The following is a 19,768-nucleotide window of genomic DNA, read 5'->3' on the forward strand; positions in this document are numbered from 1 at the left end:
TTACCAAAGAATGTATACAAAATAATCTGTTTTATTTAAAAAGTAGTATCAGTATTTTCCTATGTATATACAGACATCTTTATAAGTCTTAAAATGTATATGTTAGTCACTCAGTTGTCTCCAACTCTTTGTGATCTCATGGACTGTAGCCTGCCAGGCTCCTCTCTCCATGGCATTTTCCAGGCAAGAATACTGGGGTGGGTAATCATTCCCTTCTCCAGGGGATCTTCCTGACCCAGGGACTGAACTGGGGTCTGTTGCATTGCAGGCAGATTCTTGACCCTCTGAGCCATGAGGGAAGCCCTATTAAAATGTATATATCAAACTATTAATAGAATTTATGTCTGGAGGATGGTGTTGTGCCTGGCATTTACTTTCTTATTTTGCTGATTGCTTCTTATTTTTTCTACAGTAAACACATTTTTTATTTTAAAATGTTTGTTTATTTTAAAAGTTTGCTCCCCACCCTGAAGTCTTTAAAAAACAGAGCGAAGTCAGTTAATAGTTGTTCACTTCTCTCTCAAGTGGAAAATAGAAAATCCGACGGCAGTGTGCTCAGTGGACAATAAAGCAAAGCAGGCTGAAGAGAAATAGGTTTCAGCTGGACTCTCTAAAGATTTTCGTGACAAGTAGTGAGTAAACATTGAATTACTCAGCAGAGGTAGAGGTAGAGCTACATGGCCTTATAAAGAACGAGAAGGAGACTCTCTAAATCTCAACTGCTCAGTTACCAAAGTCTCCAACCTAAAACAGAGATTCTAAACTTGGGGCTCAACAGGCCCCTGGATAGAATCGGGGATACCTGTGAACTTGGATAGAAGGAAACTGCATATTTATCTTCTTAAGTGTCCAGCTACGCATTAGAATTTCCTCCCATTGAAAATACAGGCAACAAACCACTGTTAGCGGCTCCAATGACTTTGTCACCAGTAGAAAGCCGATGTATTTTCATGTCATATTACAGATATTTATATTGTTACATTTATTATTTGAAGTTATCATAGATAATGCTTCATAGATCTGCTCCTTAGTCTTGTTATTTAATGCAATTATAAAGAAGCATACGTACTGCCATATTTTTTTTTCAGTAGTATTTTGCTAATCTTGTTTCAATATCATGGTTTCCTTTTAGAATCCTGTGTATCTTAGCCTTATGTGTTTGAAGACATGCTCCTGAACAGGGGTCAGTAGACTTCACTGGAGTGCCATGAAAGTCCATGGCACATGTTAGGTTAAATGCCTCTGATGCAAAATCTATAGATCAGACAGGTCAAGGCAGTTGGAAGGTGCCTCTGCTCTTCTGCGATCCTCCATGAGGCATCTTGCCTTGAGTTGGGTTACAGAGCTTCCAGTTATAGGAGTGTGAGTGCAGTGGCTGGCACACAGTAGGCATTTTAATATAGGTGTGTAATCTCTTTTTCCATTCCTTACCTGCCTCTTTGAGCAGCCAACAGCTATCCCTGTCCACAAGCCAGGTAAAAAATAAAAAGTTAGTATTTACTATTTTTTTTAAATGATCTTCTGTTTAACTGTATTGAATTGGGCTTTAGCCAGCTAACATCTGTATAACCAGATCATCCATTCAGACATCTGCTGAGCAGACATCTGGTACAAAGGCCTTTAAGAGTAGTTCTTGAGCCAGAAAGATAAAGACCAATACAATATACTAACGCATATATATGGAATTTAAAAAGATGGTAATGATAACCCTATATGCAAAACAGGAAAAGAGACACAGATGTACAGAACAGACTTTTAGACTCTGTGGGAGAAGGCGAGGGTGGGATGTTCTGAGAGAACAGCATTGAAACAAGTATACTATCAAGGGTGAAACAGATCACCAGCCCAAGTTGGATGCATGAGACAAGTGCTCGGACCTGGTGCACTGGGAAGACCCAGAGGGATGGGATAGGGAGGGAGGTGGGAGGGGGATCAGGATGGGGAACACATGTAAATCCATGGCTGGTTCATGTCAATGTATGGCAGAAACCACTACAATATTGTAAAGTAATTAGCGTCCAACTAATAAAAACAAATGAAAAAAAAAAGTTAAAAAAAAAACAAAAAAAGAGTAGTTCTTGGAGACACAAACTGTTGGCCCTTTGTTCTCCAGGAGAGCATCATCTGACAGGCGGGAAAGCAGGTGTACAACTGAAGGAGCAGCTGGATTGGTTTTGGAGTGTGGTGGCACATTTACTTCCTGAACTCGGTGCTTGCCTACTTTTTTCTTTATGGAAGTTCGGTTTATTTCTGTTGTGCTTATAAGGAAGGGACACCAAAAAAAAAAAAAAAAAAAACCCCGAAAGTACTAACTGCCCTTCCTCATCTCCTAGTGGAGCTTATTTTTCTGGCCCTTGCACTGTTACCTCCCTACACTTGTCCTGAGTGGTAGGTATCCAATCGCTATTTGCTGATGGATGAAGGTAGCGTGCATCCTGATTTATGAAACACCTTCACATCCATTGACTTAAACCAGCTTCTTAAAGTGTGAGCTGAGAAACAGAGAAATTGTTAAAAGTAGATTCCTGGACCTGATTCCAACCTTCTAACTCAGACTCTCTGAGCTTAGGCTACAGAAACCTGAATTGTAAACAGGTTCTCTTTCTTCCCTTTCTGGTTCCCTTCTTTGGTGATTTTTTCTGCACACAAAAATTTGAGAATCACTATCTTACATGATCCTCAAAAAAAAAAAAAAAAAAAAAATCCTATAAATTACGTAGGGCAAGCACCGTCAGCCCATCCAGAAATTAGGAACATGAATGAGGAGAGGAGAGGTTAAGTGGTTTTGTTGAAGTTGACACATTATAACATAGCAGCTGGTTAGGGTATAATTCAGAGAGAAGGAGCTCGGCAGGTAGGCAAGAGAGAATTTTACAGCCAGAACCTGTAAATCCAGGCCCAGAGAATGGAAAGTGGAAAGTCTGAGATTCAAGCGGAAAGATTGCCCAGAGGATTTCATCCAGGCAAGGGGTAGTAAAGGTTTCAATGAGGACAAAATTGCTGGGTATGAGAAGTAGAAAGTATAGTCCGTTCTCATCATTCGCGCATTCCATATTTGCAGATTCACCTGCTCTCTGAGATGGATCTGTGACTCACAGTCAATACTCAAGAAGTAATATTCACAGAATTGCACAGAGTAGTGAAGAAATCTGGGTGCCCAACGTTCATGTTCCCAGCTGAGGTGGAGCAAGGCAAGTGCTGTCTCAGCTCTCAGACTATAAAATGTGTCCTTTTGGTGGCCTACTTAGTAGTGCCATATTTTTTGCATTTCTGTGCTTTTCATTGGTGGTTTCTATGTTTAAAATAACCCCTAAGTGTAGTAGTGAAATGCTGTCTAGGTTCCTAAGTACAAGAAGGCTGTAATGTGCTTTAGGGGGTGAATAAGCGCCAGATAAACTTCATTCAAGCAATAGCAACAATGTGGGCAGGCATGAGTTAAATACTAAAGAATCAACAATGTTTGGTAAGTAAGGTGGCTTAAGACAGAAACAAGCTTAAAACAAGGTTTATGGATTGGTTGATGAGAGTGTTGTGATCAGAGTCTGGTGAGAACCTAACCCTAGATTTCTCTAGGAGCCAGGGCTCAGTGTTCACTAATCCAGTGTTCCCTGTGATTTCACAGAATGCATATATCAAGAAGAATAAGAGTCCACTGTAATTATTTAGCAGTAATACCTGGAAGTGTCTACCCCGCCCCTGTTCTGTGTTTTAGTGTCAGGGCTAGGCACTCTTACAGCAACGCAGTTGTTTACCTTGATCTACATGGCAAAGGTGGGGAAACTGAGGCTCAGAATTTTAGAATTAATCTGATATCACTTAGCAAAGAAATGCCAAATGCTAGTTTGCCATAAACATTGCGATCAAAACAAACAGGGCTTTACTTACTGTTGGAAAGGTAGGTGGGCAAGAAAGAAGGGAGATGGTAAAGGTAATCTCAGGATGTCAAGCCCAGGGGCAGGAAGGTGGTGGAAGGAAGAAGAGCAAGCTAAGATTTTAGTAGCAAAGCAAGACTTGCTATTAGCTCCATGGGATCGCAAAGAGTCAGATATGACTGAACGGCTTTCACTTCACTTCACTTCATTTCACTAGATCTCAAAGTCACCCACAAAGACTCATTTGAGGTCCTGAGAGAGAATGAGACACTTTCCCCAGTCCCTAAAAGAAAGAGAATTTGAAAAACAGTGTTATATCTTATGGAGTAGAGGAAGGAAAGGGAAGCTGAAAGAGAACAGAAATCCCATCCAGAAGGAGGGAACAAATAGAAGACTACAGAGTAATAGAAGCAAAAGTGGATTTTCCAGAGAGGTGAAGATGAGATGGCCCGCAGTGTGAGACACTCAGGATGAACACTGAGAAAAGGTCACTGCACTTGCTGATGGGCTGTCACTGGTGACCTTTGGGAGAGTGGCTTCTGTGGTGGTGGGGATGGAAGACAGGGAAGGAAGCCAGGAGGAGGTCCAGCAGTGGAGGCTGCAGATGTGGACGGCTCCTCTCCTGGGTCTCCGGAGGGCTGAGATGGGCAGCTTTCAGAGGAGACAGGAGCAGCCCAGGGAACAAGGAAATGAGTCCAGGGAAAATGGAAAGGCCAGAGAAAATGTCATTTTGAAAACCCAGAGGGGGTTAAGAGGGAAGGAACACACAGACTGGTCTTTGAGAAGAGAAGGAGGCATTTAATGCTCTTTGAGGCAGAATGTGGCTTGCATCTGCTCAGACCTGGGGAGACAGAGGAATCCAGAGTTTTAAAGTCAAGATCCAAATCCATCCTAAAAGACTGAGATGAATAAACTGAAGGAAAGATGGGGACACTTACTATGCTCAGATTTTCGGCCTCAGAGAGGTGATGTTGACATTATCAATTTTGATGAAAGAATATCTAGTCATTTGGGGAAATAGCATTGTTGGAGAAATAGACTGTTATTTTAAAGCAGGTAGAGTTACTTGGCTATTTCTAAAAAGTTATGACCTAGAAATCTTGCTGAACCTGCCTTTGCCATTCATAACAACTATTTAGGACCTGGCATTTTCAGGCAGGCACCTTGCTTAACTTCTTCACAAACAAAACAAAACAAAATCACTTTAATCTCTCAAGTAGGTTTAACATTTCCCATCCTCACTTGTCTGTTTTCCTTATTCATCAAGAAACCTGGCAAGCCTTCTATCTACAGATGTTTCAGAGGCAAACTTCAGCCAGGGTTACGTGAAATTGTCATAAAACCCCAAATTAGCAAGACCTGACTGCCTAACGCCGCATGCCGGCTAGACCTGAGTGCCCCTAATTGCCCTGCCCATGGGAATAGGAAAGTGAGCTCGGCGGTTTTACTGCGTCTTGGTTAAGCCTCTTCAATGATAAAATGCTTCCAGATATAGAATGTTCCCAACAGCCTGTTCCCTGAGAAATGCTGTGTAAAAGCTGATGGGTAATAGCAGCTCACTCATCCAAGCTCAGCCATGAGAATTGAGATATTAAAGTTTGATATGCGAAGGAAGCAATTCTAACCCTGAGTCCGGCTCATGGCTGTTACTATTGCTGCCCCGCCGCTGGGCTCAGAAGGAAATTGCACCATCTCACCTGAGACCGTTGTTCCGTAGCCTCCAGCTTGACCTTCCCCAGGGCTTCTGCAATAAACAGACCTGGATTCAAGTCACCTATGTCATGAATCAGTGGTGTAATTTTAGGAAACTTACTAAGCATTTCTGAATCTGTAAAATAGAAGCATAGGGTTGCTGTAACATGCAAACAGGTCGTAAAACTCTCAGCATTGGGCAAAGTCTAGAACAGGCTGTAAGACAGTGCTTACGGTTATTATTCAGTGCTGTTTGTTATCTTAGATGCTAAGTTACTTCATATTTCTAGCCTTTTTATTAGTCCTTTTAATCTCAGATTCCAGTGATGTGTGCTCCTCATGACAAGTCAAGCAGTAAGAAAACCTTATTTTTATTCTCCTTCCCTTCCACCATCTCACACATCCTTCCAGAAGTATCCATGGCTAAGTTCTGTGAGCATCCCTCACACCTTTCTCTACTCACACTAACACATTCATCAACATCAGTGATTTTCCTACTAAGTGCATATATGTGTTTGTCTTTTTTATTTTTATTTTTTGTTTTTTTATTATTTTTGCAAAAATTGGATCATACTGTTCTCAAACTTACTCTTTCTGCTGGCACAGATGTCTATGTTAATATTCCAAATAAACATATCCTTAGAAGAGTCACATATTACCCTAAACAGTCTACTAATAATATAATTCTTGGATAATATATGCTCCTATGATTGTCTCAACCAGCCTCCTATTGATAGTCAGGCTATTTACAGTTTTGTTTCTCTAGCATAAATGTTATCATTATTATTTCATCATGGGCATAAAACTGGACCTCCTGGAATATCATTGTTTAGATTGGAAAACCAAATCCATAATTAAGTCTCATGTTCTGCAGTATTCTTTCTCCCATTCTACCCTATCTGCCCTCAATTTTCCTGTCTCTTGCTTTCCCCTTCCATCTCTCTCTACCTCTCTCCTCCCTTTCTCAAGCCCAGTCATCTTTCTTCTTCACATACAATTGCTTCTCAAGGCCCAATAAACTCAGAAGCAAGGGGACATTGAAGGTTTGTTTTATCTCTGCATTTTGTTGAATCTGGCCTTAAGGGAGCCTGTAGTCATTTTTTATGACACAGCATTACTTGTTAAAGGACTTCGCAGTCTCTAAGCAGAGGTCTTATGTAAATGAATTACTAGGCTGTTCCTAGCTGCCCAGTGGGCACCCTGATGGGTTCATTTTCTTCCATTAGTCTCCTCAGGGAAATCAGAATTATGAGATTCTCTTAAGCAAAGGAGAGCTCTTATTTCAATCTGGAGAAGCATGTTGGACATTTTGGACTCTTTCCGCTGCAAGCTGCATTTTTAGATCTGTAGGCTTAGATGTACAAACTGCTCCTGCAAGTTTAGTGTGTTCATTTCTCCCCATATCCACAGCCTCTGGCACACGTACAGACTGAGCTCATCTTGAAGGCAGAGACCCAAAGTCTTGGTCCATCTTGAGATAGTGGTGGTACCCACAGGTGCCGCTGGACACGCAGAGGCTATGCCAGTGCTGGCAGAGAGGGATGGGAGGGTTCCTGGTAAGGGACAAATTCTGGCCTCTAGGACAGAGAAAGATCAGCACAGGCGAGCCCTCATGCCTCTGCCTGGCAAAGAGAAATTTCCATTTAGCCTAATTTGCTATATTCAGTGCAACCTATAGAGTTTTAGTCATTTGCAGCTTAAAAATCTTGACCAGAATTTACATTCTGTCAGAGAGCTCTCTCAAGATTTAAACACACACACACACACACACACACACAATTGATTGCAAACTTCTTGGGGCCTCGTGTCATTAGAAAGACCCATAAGAAGGAAGAGAAGAAGTCTACGTCTACCTCTGGGTTCCTCTCTGGGTCCTCCTTCCCCACCCTCCTGAAACTAGAGGCATGGAAATTTCCACCAGCCTTCGTTGTGCTCTCTAGCTTGGTCTTGCCATGCTGAGTGACCTTGTTGCTGCCTACCATGCTGGCCCCTGTCCCTATTATTTTCTTGCCCACTCCAGGCCTGCAGGAATCTACCGTGCCAGCTGGGGCTTGCAGGAGGTTGAGGACCAAGCCTGGCCACCTCCTTTCTGCCACCCTGCCATCTCTGCTGCTTTGTTCATTTCCCCATAGGGCTGGTGCTCAGGAAATACCAGGTAAGAAGCAAATATCAGACCCTATGTTCATAGTCACCTTCGTGATGTCAAGAACATTCTCTTGAGGTCACCCAGAGAGGAGAAACCAGCCAAGAGATGTGGTTTGTCCTCTTTGTCAATTTCCCCCAAAGCACCTCTCCTCTCTCCCCGGTCTTTTGGCACTGTTTGGTAGCAGAAAACTGCCACCAAACTGCCACTTTCTGTTTTGGTGGCAAAAGCCTTCAAACCATTTGTGTTTTCTTTTCTACTTGGTACTGATTGGGAGAATTTGGTCCCAGGAAGTGTATCTCTTTTCATTTATGAGATAAAGGATTTGACCTCTCTGGTCATCAGCTATGAGCTTGCTCCTCTATATTTGGATATTGATTGGAGGGAGGGACTAGTGAATGACAAGGTAGAGAAGGGAAGGCATCTTTGGGTGACACTTTATGTCATCTTGTCCCAGAATTCCACAGTCAACTATGTGACCAGTTGCTTTGTGTCAGCTTCCCGTCTGCTAGGGGAGGCAGCATTTCCGTGGTGGCAGAAATTGTACTGTTCATTGTTACATCCCCTACACTCTCCACAAGACCTGCCAAGTCGCAGGACTCAGCTAACATTTGCTGAATGAATGAAGGCACCATCACACCAGTGCCCAGGGTCAGAACCTGCCTGCTCACAAAGGTAATATCTGTCAACCCAGGAGGGCTGCCTGGTGCTCCTTTTAGTCTTCATCCAAGGGCCAGAATTGGTAAAAAAAAAAAAAAAAAAAAGTCAGGTAAACCTGGATGAGCAATTGGGAGAAGAGGGCTAAGGATGTGGGGAAGGAGGTATGACCTCTGAGAAGTAGGAGACAGAATACCTACTATCTAGCAGTCTCCTGATCTGAGATGTCAAGGGCTCCTGTCTGAGTGTTAAGGACAAGATGCTTGGTCTGTCAGAGCAAGATTCCAGCTGTCATCAATGGCCATTTTCTATGCTTTAACTTGGGTTGAATTCATAAAGAAAAGGGAGAAAGAAATCTAAATCCCATCCACTTTGCTCTTTCATTTGAAAGGGCTTTGTCTGTGTCTGGATGCACGTGACTGAAATCCACAAGTGTGGAGCTCTCCCTTCATTCTTATACCAGAATTTGTGATTCCTGATGTATGTGGGAGTCTGTATAATATAGTGTTTCAAAGGATTTGAAATCGAAATTCTGCTACTTGTTAGCTGTGTGACCTGTTATTAAACTCTCTAAGCCTCAGTTTCTTCATCAGCAAAACAGGGGGACATGCTCCTAATAAACGTACAATAAATGTTAGCATAGGTAACAGGTAAAGAAAAAAAACACCCCTCTCAGACTTAACCTCTGTTGGCCAGTTAGTCTCACAAACATTATGCAAATTTAAATTCATTCATTTGTTTATAAACTCATTCATCTGACACATCTTTTTTAGCCACTGCAGTGTAGTTGCTGAGACCACAGACTTTGAAGGTCAACTATCTGGGTTTAAATTCTTGCTCAGATATTTACTGGCTGGGTCATGTTGAGCAAGTTACTTAACCTCTCTACTCCTCAAACTCTCGTCTGAAAAGAGGGTGCGCTAATGATATTTATTTCATTGGTAACTGTGAGGATTTAAATTAATGAATTAAGAAGATGGGAAACCTCCCACAAATATTAACCATTGTCCTGATTCTGAGTCAGGTACTGTGCTAGGACATGGAATATGGTGGTGAATAAAAATACATCCCTGACCTAACAAAGCTTGCAACCCATCAGGGAGTATGGCTTACAAATAATGATACAAATCTTCTTATATTTATTATTGCAGTAAGTGCTAAGAAGGCAGTGTCAAGGGAGCGATAAGCCCATGGAGCAGGGGCTTGATCTGGAATGGGTAAAGAAAGGTTTGAAGGAAGATTCCCCAGTGCAGTGACAGTCAAACCAGGTTGTGAGGATTAGGGCAATTTGGCCAGAATCTGAGGTAGAGGTACAAAGGCCCTGGCGTGCACAGGAGCTGAGCAGGTTAGAAAAATGAGAGGAGGCTAGTGGTGTAGGAAAGACAGAGGGTGACCAGGCTAGAGATGTGTGCAGACTGCAAGGTCAGGATTTTCAGCTTTATCCAAAGAGCATAGGAAGACTCCAAGGGTTTTAAGTTGAGAGGTGGAGGGAGTGGGTGATGGTATGACCACTTTCTCACTGCCTTGCTCTATCTCTGGAGCTACAGGGTGTGGTTAGGATATGGCCCTCTGGCCACTGAGTCATCCTCATGCTTTCCTTCTGCTTATCTTCATTCCATAATCCATCTCAGCAGTCTCAAAGCCAGGAACAAATGTGGGAAAACTCCAGGGGCAGGACATTCAGAGCCTCAACCATTCTGTCTTAAATTCCCCCATATGAGGACACACTCTGGAGGAAAATGATGATACATCCTTGTCCTTCTGTAATCCCACCCCCAGTGCCTCACACCATCTAAAGATGTGATATGAAGTTATCTATCTCTAAAGGGTAGATGGGGAACAGTGGCCACACTGATGTCTTCAGAAGTTCATCATGCCACCCCCAGCTCACCTGTCATTCTGGTCTTTGTGGTGTTCACAGGTGGGACTGGGCAGAGGGCCTGCCCATTGGGTTTTTGCCCCGAAGCCCTGACACAATCAGTGAGTTGCTCAACTGTGTTCAGCTCTTTGCAACCCCAAGGACTATACACTCCATGGAATTCTCCAGGCCAGAATACTGGAGTGAGTAGCCTTTCCCTTCTCCAAGGGATCTTCCCAACCCAGGGATCAAACCCAGGTCTCCCACATTGCAGGTGGATTCTTTACCAGCTATGCTACAAGGGAAACCCAAGAATACTGGAGTGGGTAGACTATCCCTTCTCCAGGTGATCTTTCTGACCCAGGAATTGAACTGGGGTCTCCTACATTGCAGAGGGATTCTTTACCAACTGATCTATCAGGGAGGCCCTGGCACAGCTTGCATCAAAATTATTTCTGATTTCAGGAAACTGTATAGTTCACAGGGACGAGATGCTGTGACACAGCTTAGTTTTATTTCTGTATTTTGCTTCTAGCAGCCATTTGTTCCCCCTCTTAGACCTCTTTGCAAAGCTTCAGATTCCCTAAGAAGGACTGGAGTCATTTGCATTACAATACGTTGTGTTCCCAGCCAAGGTGTCTGTGCTGGAAAAACCCTCCCTAGATCAAAAGCTACAACTACTGTTGAGCTTTGGAACAGCATGGAACTTTCTTTACTACGCCTGAGGAGTGTTATTTCAAGAAGGAAACATTGAACTCTCAGCGTAACAAATCATAACTGTCAGGTAGGCTGCCCATCTCTGGACACATTAGGCACAAGACCAAACTCTCTGCTATCTTTCCTGGACCGCAGCTGATTTCTCGAGCACTGATTAAACGGCAAATGCAAAGTCTGTACTGACAAATATAGGTCATCTTCCCCTTTGATGGCTGAATTGCTAGTGTGCGGGCTGGATGTCAGATTTCTGACAAGGTTTTGTTTTACATTCCAAACCAAGCAGGCTAGTAGAGTCTTCTGCCACCCACGCAGGCTCTGTCTCTTAAGCTCCTGCCACACAAACTCAGCCCTCCCCTCCTTCCACAATCTGAGGACTAGAACCAAATGAAATACCAGTACAATTCAATTCCGATTCCGTTTAGGGAATATTTTGATTTTCTGGTTGAATAATTCTAGAAAAGATACAGGTTTAGTCCCAAGTCCAACTGGCTTATTGGATTTATATGTTTAAAAACAACTTTGATTTGCTTCATAGCTCACTTTAAAATAACCTGGGCTTCTTCGATTCTGGAAATGGGTGTGACCTCTCCTCACTTTCTGCTCGGTGCTCAGTTCGAGACCCTGATGCCCCATACATGAAGTGACGTGAAACTCAGTTCTGAAAAATAAATATTTAGGGTCCTTGTCTGACTGTGTTTGGGATCCAGGGAGAGCTGAAAAGGCCCAGGAAGCCCATTTTAAGCAGAGAGTTGGCCTATAGCTAGGTTTAATAAAAACAGCTTCACTTTGGGGCAGTGAACTTAAAACCAGCCATGTATAGCGAGAGAGAAGCTTACCAGGTAGCAAAGAGGCACAAACTGATCTAAACTCTTGCAGGGGATAGAGAATTGACTGTAGTTTTGCAATTCGAGTCATAAAGGTTAAAGTTTAGGGCTAAAGGTTAGCCTACAGATTAGAACTTCCCTGGCAGTCCAGTGGTTAAGACTTCACCTTCCAATGTATAGGGTTAGAGTTCAATCCCTAGTTGGGGAGCTGAGATCCTGCATTCCTCACGGCGAAAACACCAAAACATAGACCAGAAAGAATATTGCAACAAATTCAACAAAAACTTAAAAAATGGTACATATCCAAAACACACACACACGCACAAACTTAATAAAAATGGGCTAAAGGCCGTTCTGTGACCTCATATTGTGTGTCTCACCTTTTCTTGATCCCCTATAGTCTATAAGTTCATTATTCTTCTTACTGTCTCCAGAACTAAGCACTGGGCCTAAGGTCTACTAGGTATTTGCCACGTGTAAGTTAAATTGAAACCAAGTTTTATTTTGTAGAAACTAGGATTAGGTTCCCTGATAGCTCAGTTGGTAAAGAATCTGCCTGCAATGCAGGAGACCCTGGTTCGATTCCAGGAAGATCCTCTGGAGAAGGGATAGGCTACCCACTCCAGTATTCTTGGGCTTCCCTTGTGGCTCGGCTGGTAAAGGATCTGCCTGCAGTGCGGGAGACCTAGGTTGGGAAGATCCCCTGGAGAAGGGAAAGGCTACCCACTCCAGTATTCTGGCCTGGAGAATTCCATGGACTGTATAGTCCATGGACTTGCAAAGAGTCGAACACGGCTGAGCAACTTGCAATTTCACTTTCACTTTCAGGATTAGGTTTGGATACAAGGAACAGAGATCCCGTAAATGGTGACTTAAGATTGGGGTACTTAAGAAAGTAGCTCCGAGCTAAGCAGTCCAGGGCCGACATGGTGTCTCCACAATGACCGGGAGCTCCATTTTCCTTGTGCCATACAGTGTAGCCCTATTTCTCCATCAAGGAAGGAAGGAAGAAGCCCACCTGCTCACTACTTTTTTTAAAATTTTACTTATTCATTATGAAATATGCCACACATGCAGAAAAATGTAAATAAAGTACATACAACTTGATACATTATTATAAAGCAGGCAGATATATAATCAATATCTAAGTTAAGAAATAGAACTTTACTGGCACCTCCAAAGTTCCCATTTCAGGTTTCTGCCTTATCTCTCTCCTTACCATCCCTCCCCCATCAAAAAAGAAAATAAACTATGATCATGACTTTTATAGTTGTCAGTTCATTACTTCTCTTTATAATTTTATCAATTTAGTTTATCCCAATTCACTACAGTTTTTATTGTCTCTTTTGAAGTTTTTTTTATAAATGAAATCATCTAGCATGTTTTGTTGTACATCTGATCCCTTTTGCTCAACATTATGTTTGTGAGAATCAGCCATATTGCTGTGTGGAGAATTTGTTTGTTTTTATTGTTGTGTAACATTCTGGTGAGTAAACAGTGGTGTCTCCTTGAGTTACTAATTAGCATTTTCTTAATTACTAATGTAGTTAAGTACTTTTTCATGTGGATTTTAGCTATTGGGATAACTTCTTTTATGAATCACCTGCTCAGACTTTTCTTTGTTTAAAAAGATTTGCATTATGTTTTATTTATTTGTAAGAATTCTTTGTGTATTCTGAAGATAGTTTGTTAGTTACTGTGTTACACATATCTTCTCTTACTCTTGTCTTTCATATTTATATCTACAGTCCTGTTGAGATTGCTTTTTATGTATGTGTAAGGTAAGGTCTAAGGTGCCACCACTGGCTATCCAGTGGTTCTAGTCACTATATATTAAAAAGACCAGGCTCATCTTGCAAGGTCTGGGTGAAGAGGTTTCTCCCCCAACCTACAGCACCAGATTGGCATTTTTGGGAAGCCGTGGCTTTGGCACCTGGAACACAAGGCCTCTTGCCACTGTGTTGTGTGCTCCGCTGTGCCCTCTGCCCCTGGGGCAGCAAGCATCCCTGCTGTTGCCACATTTCCAAGGGCGAGTTCCATGGAAGGAAGGCTGCCAGCTTCCTTGCCTTCCTGTCCCCTGCCCCGGGGCACCAGAGCCCAGGCCTCCATGTCCAGCTCAGGCAGAGCACCAGCCACCTTGCCAGGGTCCCAAGGGTGTTGCTTCATCCACCTGGGTCACAGAATGAAGATGATGCAGAGGAGAGCCACATGACTCTGACAATCATATTGCAAGAGTGAGAAAACATCCTTTGTGAGATCAAGTCCTGAGCCTTTGGAGTGAGAGCACTGACTCCAAGACCCTAGAATACCAGAGAATTCACCCTAGGGAGTATCAAATAGTGAGGACTCACACAAAGGAAACCTCTTGAATACAAGACTCGGCATCACTGTACCACCAATAGGACCCTGTGCAGGATGCCTCATCTAAACAACAAACAAAACAGAAACACAAACCCAATCACCAGCAGACAGGATTACCACATCACTCAACCTTCAGAGGAAAAACAAACAAACAAAAACTCAGCACAAATCTCACAAATCTTGCACAAATCACTGGACCAGCCTTAGAAGGGAAGAAACCAAAAGAAAGAAAGAATTCAACCCTGAAGCCTGGGAAAAGGAAACCTCAAACACAATAAGTTAAAAAAATAATGAAAAGGCAGAGAAACATTACACAAATGAAGGAACAAACTAGAAACACAGAAGTCCAAATAAATGAAAAAGAAATAGGTTGAAAAAGAAATCAGAATACTGATAGTAAAGATGGTCAAAAACCTTGAAAACAAAATGGAGAAAATGCAAGAATCAATTAACAAAGACCTAGAAGAATTAAAGAATAAACATACAGAGACAAACAGCACAATTACTGAAATTAAAAGTACTCTAGAAGGAATCAAAAGCAGAATATCTGAAACAGAAGAATGAATCAGTGAGCTGGAAGATAACATGGTGGAAATAATGAAAAGAATTGAGGATAGTTTCAGAGACCTCTGGGACAATATCAAATGCACCAACATTCAAGTTATAGGGGTCCCAGAAGAAGAAGAAGAGAAAAAGAAAGGGTATGAGAAAATTTTTGAAAAGATATAGTTGAAAATTTCCCCAACATGGAAAAGGAAATAAGTCAATCAAGTCCAAGAGGCACAAAGAGTCACATACAGGATAAACCCAAGGAGAAACATGCCAAAACACATACTAATCAAACTAATAAAGACTAAACACAAAGAAAGAATATTAAAAGCCACAAGGGAGAAGCAACAAGTAACATACAAGGGAAACCCCATGTGCTTAACAGCTGATCTTTCAGCTGAAACTCTGCAGGCTGGAAGGGAATGTCAGGATATATTTAAAGTACTGAAAGGGAAAAATCTATAACCAAGATTACAGATACAGAAAGGATCTCATTCAAAATTGATGGAGAAATAAAAATCCTTTCAGACAAGCAAAAGTTTAGAGAATTCAGTACCACCAAATCAGCTTTACAACAAATGTTAAAGGGACTTATATAGTCAAGAAATACAAGAGAAGAAAAAGATCTACAAAATCAACCCCAAACAATTAAGAAAATGGCAATAGGAACATATATATCAATAATTACTTTAAATGTAAATGGATTAAATGCTCCAACCAAAAGATACAGACTGGCTGAATGGATACAAAAACATGACCCATGTATATGCTGTATACAAGAAACCCACTTCAGACCTAAAGACACATATAGACTGAAAGTGAGAGGATGGAAAAATGTATTCCATGCAAATGGGAAGCAAAAGAAAGCTGGAGTAGCAATCCTCATATGAGACAAAATAGATCTTAAAGAAGATTACAAGAGATAAGGAAGGACACTACCTAATGATCGATCAAGGGATCGATCCAAGAGGAAGACATAACAATTATAAATATCTATGCACCCAAAATAGGAGCATTTCAATGCATAAGGCAAACACTAACAGACATAAAAGGAGAAATTAACAGTAACACAATAATAGTAGGAGACTTTAACTCCCCACTTACATCAGTGGACAGATCATCAAAACAGAAAATTGATAAAGAAACACAAGTCTTAAGTGATTCATTAGATGAGATGGCTATCATTGATAACTTCAGGACATTCCATCTAAATGTAGAAGAATACACCTTCTTCTCAAGTACACACGGAACATTCTCCAACATAGACAACATCTTGGGTCACAAATCAAACCTCAGTATATTTAAGAAAATTGAAATTGTATCAAGCACCTTCTCTGACCACAATGCTATGAAACTAGATATCAATTACAAGAAAAAAAAACTGTAAGAAACACACACACATGAAGATTAAACAACATGTTTCTAAATAACTAACAGGTTACTGAAGAAATCTAAAGGGAAATACAATTTTCTAGAAACAAATGACAAAGAAAATATGACAACTCAAAACCTATGGGATGCAGCAAAAGCATTTCTAAGAGGGAAGTTGATAGCAATACAATCTTACCTCAAGAACAAGAAAAACATTGAAAAAGCAACCTAACTTTACCCCTGAAACAACTGGAAAAAGAACAAAAACACCCCAAAATTAGAAGGAAAGAAATCATAAAGATCTAACCAGGAATAAATGAAAAAGAAGTGAAAGAAGCAATAGTAAAGATTAATAAAACTAAAAGCTGGTTCTTTGAGAAGATAAACAGAATTGACAAGCCTTTAGCCAGACTAATCAAGAAAAAAAGAGAGAAGAATCAAATCAACAAAATTAGAAATGAAAAAGAAGAAGTTACAACAGACAATGGAGAAATACAAAGGATTATAAGAGACTGTTATATGAACAACTATAAGGCAATAAAATGAATAATCTGGGAGAAATGGACAGATTCTTTAAAAAGTTCAATCTTCCAGGACTGAACCAGGAAGAAATAGAAATTATGAAAAACCCAATAACAAGCACCGAAATTGAAGCTGTAATCAAGAATCTCCCCAAAATCAAAAGCCCAGGACCAGATGGCTTCACTGGAGAATTCTTTCAAACATTTAGAGAAGAGCTAATGCCTATCCTTCTAAAACTCTTTCAAAAAGTTGTAGAGGAAGGAACACTTCCAAACTCATTCTACGAGGCCACCATCACCATGATACCAAAACCAGATGAAGACAACACAAATTTAAAAAACCACAGGACAATATCACTGACAAACATAGATGCAAAAAGTCTCAACAAAATTTTAGGAAACAGAATTCAGCAACACATCAAAAAGCTCACACACCATGATCAAGTTGGATTTACTCCCAGGAGTGCAAGGATTCTTCAATATACACAAATCAACCAATGTGATACACCATATTAACAAATTGAAAGGTTAAAACCATATGAACATATTAATAGAGACAGAAAAAGTCTTTGACAAAATTCAACACCCATTTATGATTAAAACTCTTCAAAAATGGGCATAGAAGGAACCTACCTCAATATACTAAAGGCCATATATGGTAAGCCTACAGCAAACATTATTCTCAATGGTGAAAAACTGAAAACATTCCCCCTAAGATCAGGAACACAACAAGCGTGTCCACTTTCACCACTGTTATTCAACATAGATCTGGAAGTAAGTCCTAGCTACAGCAGTTAGAGAAGAAAAAGAAATAAAAGGAATTCAGATCAAAAAAGACGTAAAGCTCTCACTGTTTGCAGATGCCATGATACTGTACATAGAAAACCCTCAAGATAGCATTAGAAAATTAGCAAAGTTGCAGGATAAAAATCAATACACAGAAATCACTTGCATTTCTATATACTAACAATGAAAAATCAGAAAGAGAAATTAAGGAATCAATCCCATTCACCACTGCAACAAAAAGAATTAAATATCTAGCAGTAAACTTACCTAAGGAGACAAAAAAACTATACACAGAAAATTATAAGACACTAATAAAAGAAATCAAAGACAATGTAAACAGATGGAGAGATATCCCATGTTCCTGGGTAGGAAGAATCAATATTGTGAAAATGACTATACTACCAAATGCAATCTACAGATTCAATGCAATCCCTATCAAATTACCAATGACATTTTTCACAGAACTAGAATAAAAAATTTCACAATTCATATGGAAATGCAAAAGACCCTGAATAGCCAAAGCAGTCTTGAGAAAGAAGAATGGAGCTGGAGGAATCAACCTGCCTGACTTCAGATTATACTACAAAGCTACAGTCATCAAGACAGCATAGTGCTGGCACAAAAACAGAAATATAGACCTAATGGAACAAGATAGAAAGCCCAGAAATAAACCCATGCCCCTATGGGTACATTAATTTTGAGAAAGGAGACAAGAATGTACAATGGGGCAAAGATAGCCTCTTCAATAAATGGTGCTGGGGAAACTGGACAGCTACATGTAAAAGAATGAAATTAGAACACTTTCTAACACCATACACAAAGGATTTTTTAAATGGATCTTAAAACGGATTTTTTTTTAAATGGCCTTTTAAAAAAAGACCATTTTTAAAATGGTCTTTAAAATGGATTAAAGACCTACATGAAAGACCAGAAACTATACAACTCTTAGAGGAAAACATAGGCAGAACACTTGATGACATAAATCAAAGCAAGATCCTCTCTGACCCACCTCCTAGAGTAACGTAAAAAAAGCAAAAGTAAACAAATGGGACCTGGTTAAACTTCAAAGCTTTTGCACAGCAAAGGAAACTATAAGCAAGGTGAAAAGATAGCCCTCAGAATGGAAGAAAATAATAGCAAATGAAACAACTGTTAGAGGATTAACTTCCAAAATAAGCAGCTCATACAACTCAATGCCAGAAAAGAAAAAAAAAAGCATAATCAAAAAGTGGGAAAAAGACCTAAACAGACATTTCTCCAAAGAATACATACAGATGGCTAACAAACACATGAAAAGATGCTCAACATTGCTCATTATTAGATAAATGCACATCAAAACCACAATGAGATATCACCTCACACCGGTCAGAATGGCCATCATCAAAAAGTCTACAAACAATAAATGCTGGAGAGGATATGGAGAAAAAGGAATGCTCCTGCACTGTTGGTGGGAATGTAAATTGATACAGCCACTATGGAAGACAGTATGGAGATTCCTTAAAAAACTAGGAATAAATAAAACCACCATATGACCCAGCAATCCCACTCCTAGGCATATACCCTGAGGAAAACAAAATTGAAAAAGACACATGTATCCCATTGCTCACTGCAGCACTATTTACAATAGCTAGAACATGGAAGCAACCTAGATGTCCAATGACAGATGAATGGATAGAGAAGTTGTGTTACATATACACAATGGAACATTACTCAGCCATAAAAGGGAACGCATCTGAGTCAGTTCTGATGAAGTGGATGAACCTAGAACCTATTATACAGAGTGAAGTGAGTCAGAAAGAGAAAGATAAATATCATATTCTAACATATTTATGGAATCTAGAAGAATGGTACTGAAGAACTTATTTACAGGGCAGCAGTGGAGAAACAAACATAGAGAAAAGACTTATGGACATGGGGATAGGGGAGGAGAGGGTGAGGTGTATGGAAGGAGTAACATGGAAGCTTACATTACCATATGTAAAATAGATAGCCAATGGGAATTTGCTGTATGGCTCAGGAAACTCAAACAGGGGCTCTGTATCAACCTAGAGGGGTGGGGTGGGGAGGGAGATGGGAGGGAGGTTCAAAAGAAAGGGGATATATGTATACCCATGGCTGATTCATATTGAAGTTTGACAGTAAACAGCAAAATTCTGTAAAGCAATTATCCTTCAAGAAAAAAAATTTTTAAAAAGTCCATCATCTCCATTACTGCTCTGCAACATCACTGTTTACCTTAGTCAGGTGTCTATATTTTCATGGATCTCTTTTTCAGCTCTCAGTTCTACCGCATTGTTATTTGTCTCTCCTTGGTTCAGTGTTGTTGTTGTTTAGTTGCTAAGTCTTGTCTGATTCTTTTGTGACCCCATGGACTGTAGTCCACCAGGTTCTCCTGTCCATGGGATCTCCCACAAAGA

The sequence above is a fragment of the Odocoileus virginianus genome, chromosome 3 (assembly GCF_023699985.2).
Source record: "Odocoileus virginianus isolate 20LAN1187 ecotype Illinois chromosome 3, Ovbor_1.2, whole genome shotgun sequence".
In the NCBI taxonomy this organism is placed as follows: domain Eukaryota; kingdom Metazoa; phylum Chordata; class Mammalia; order Artiodactyla; family Cervidae; genus Odocoileus; species Odocoileus virginianus.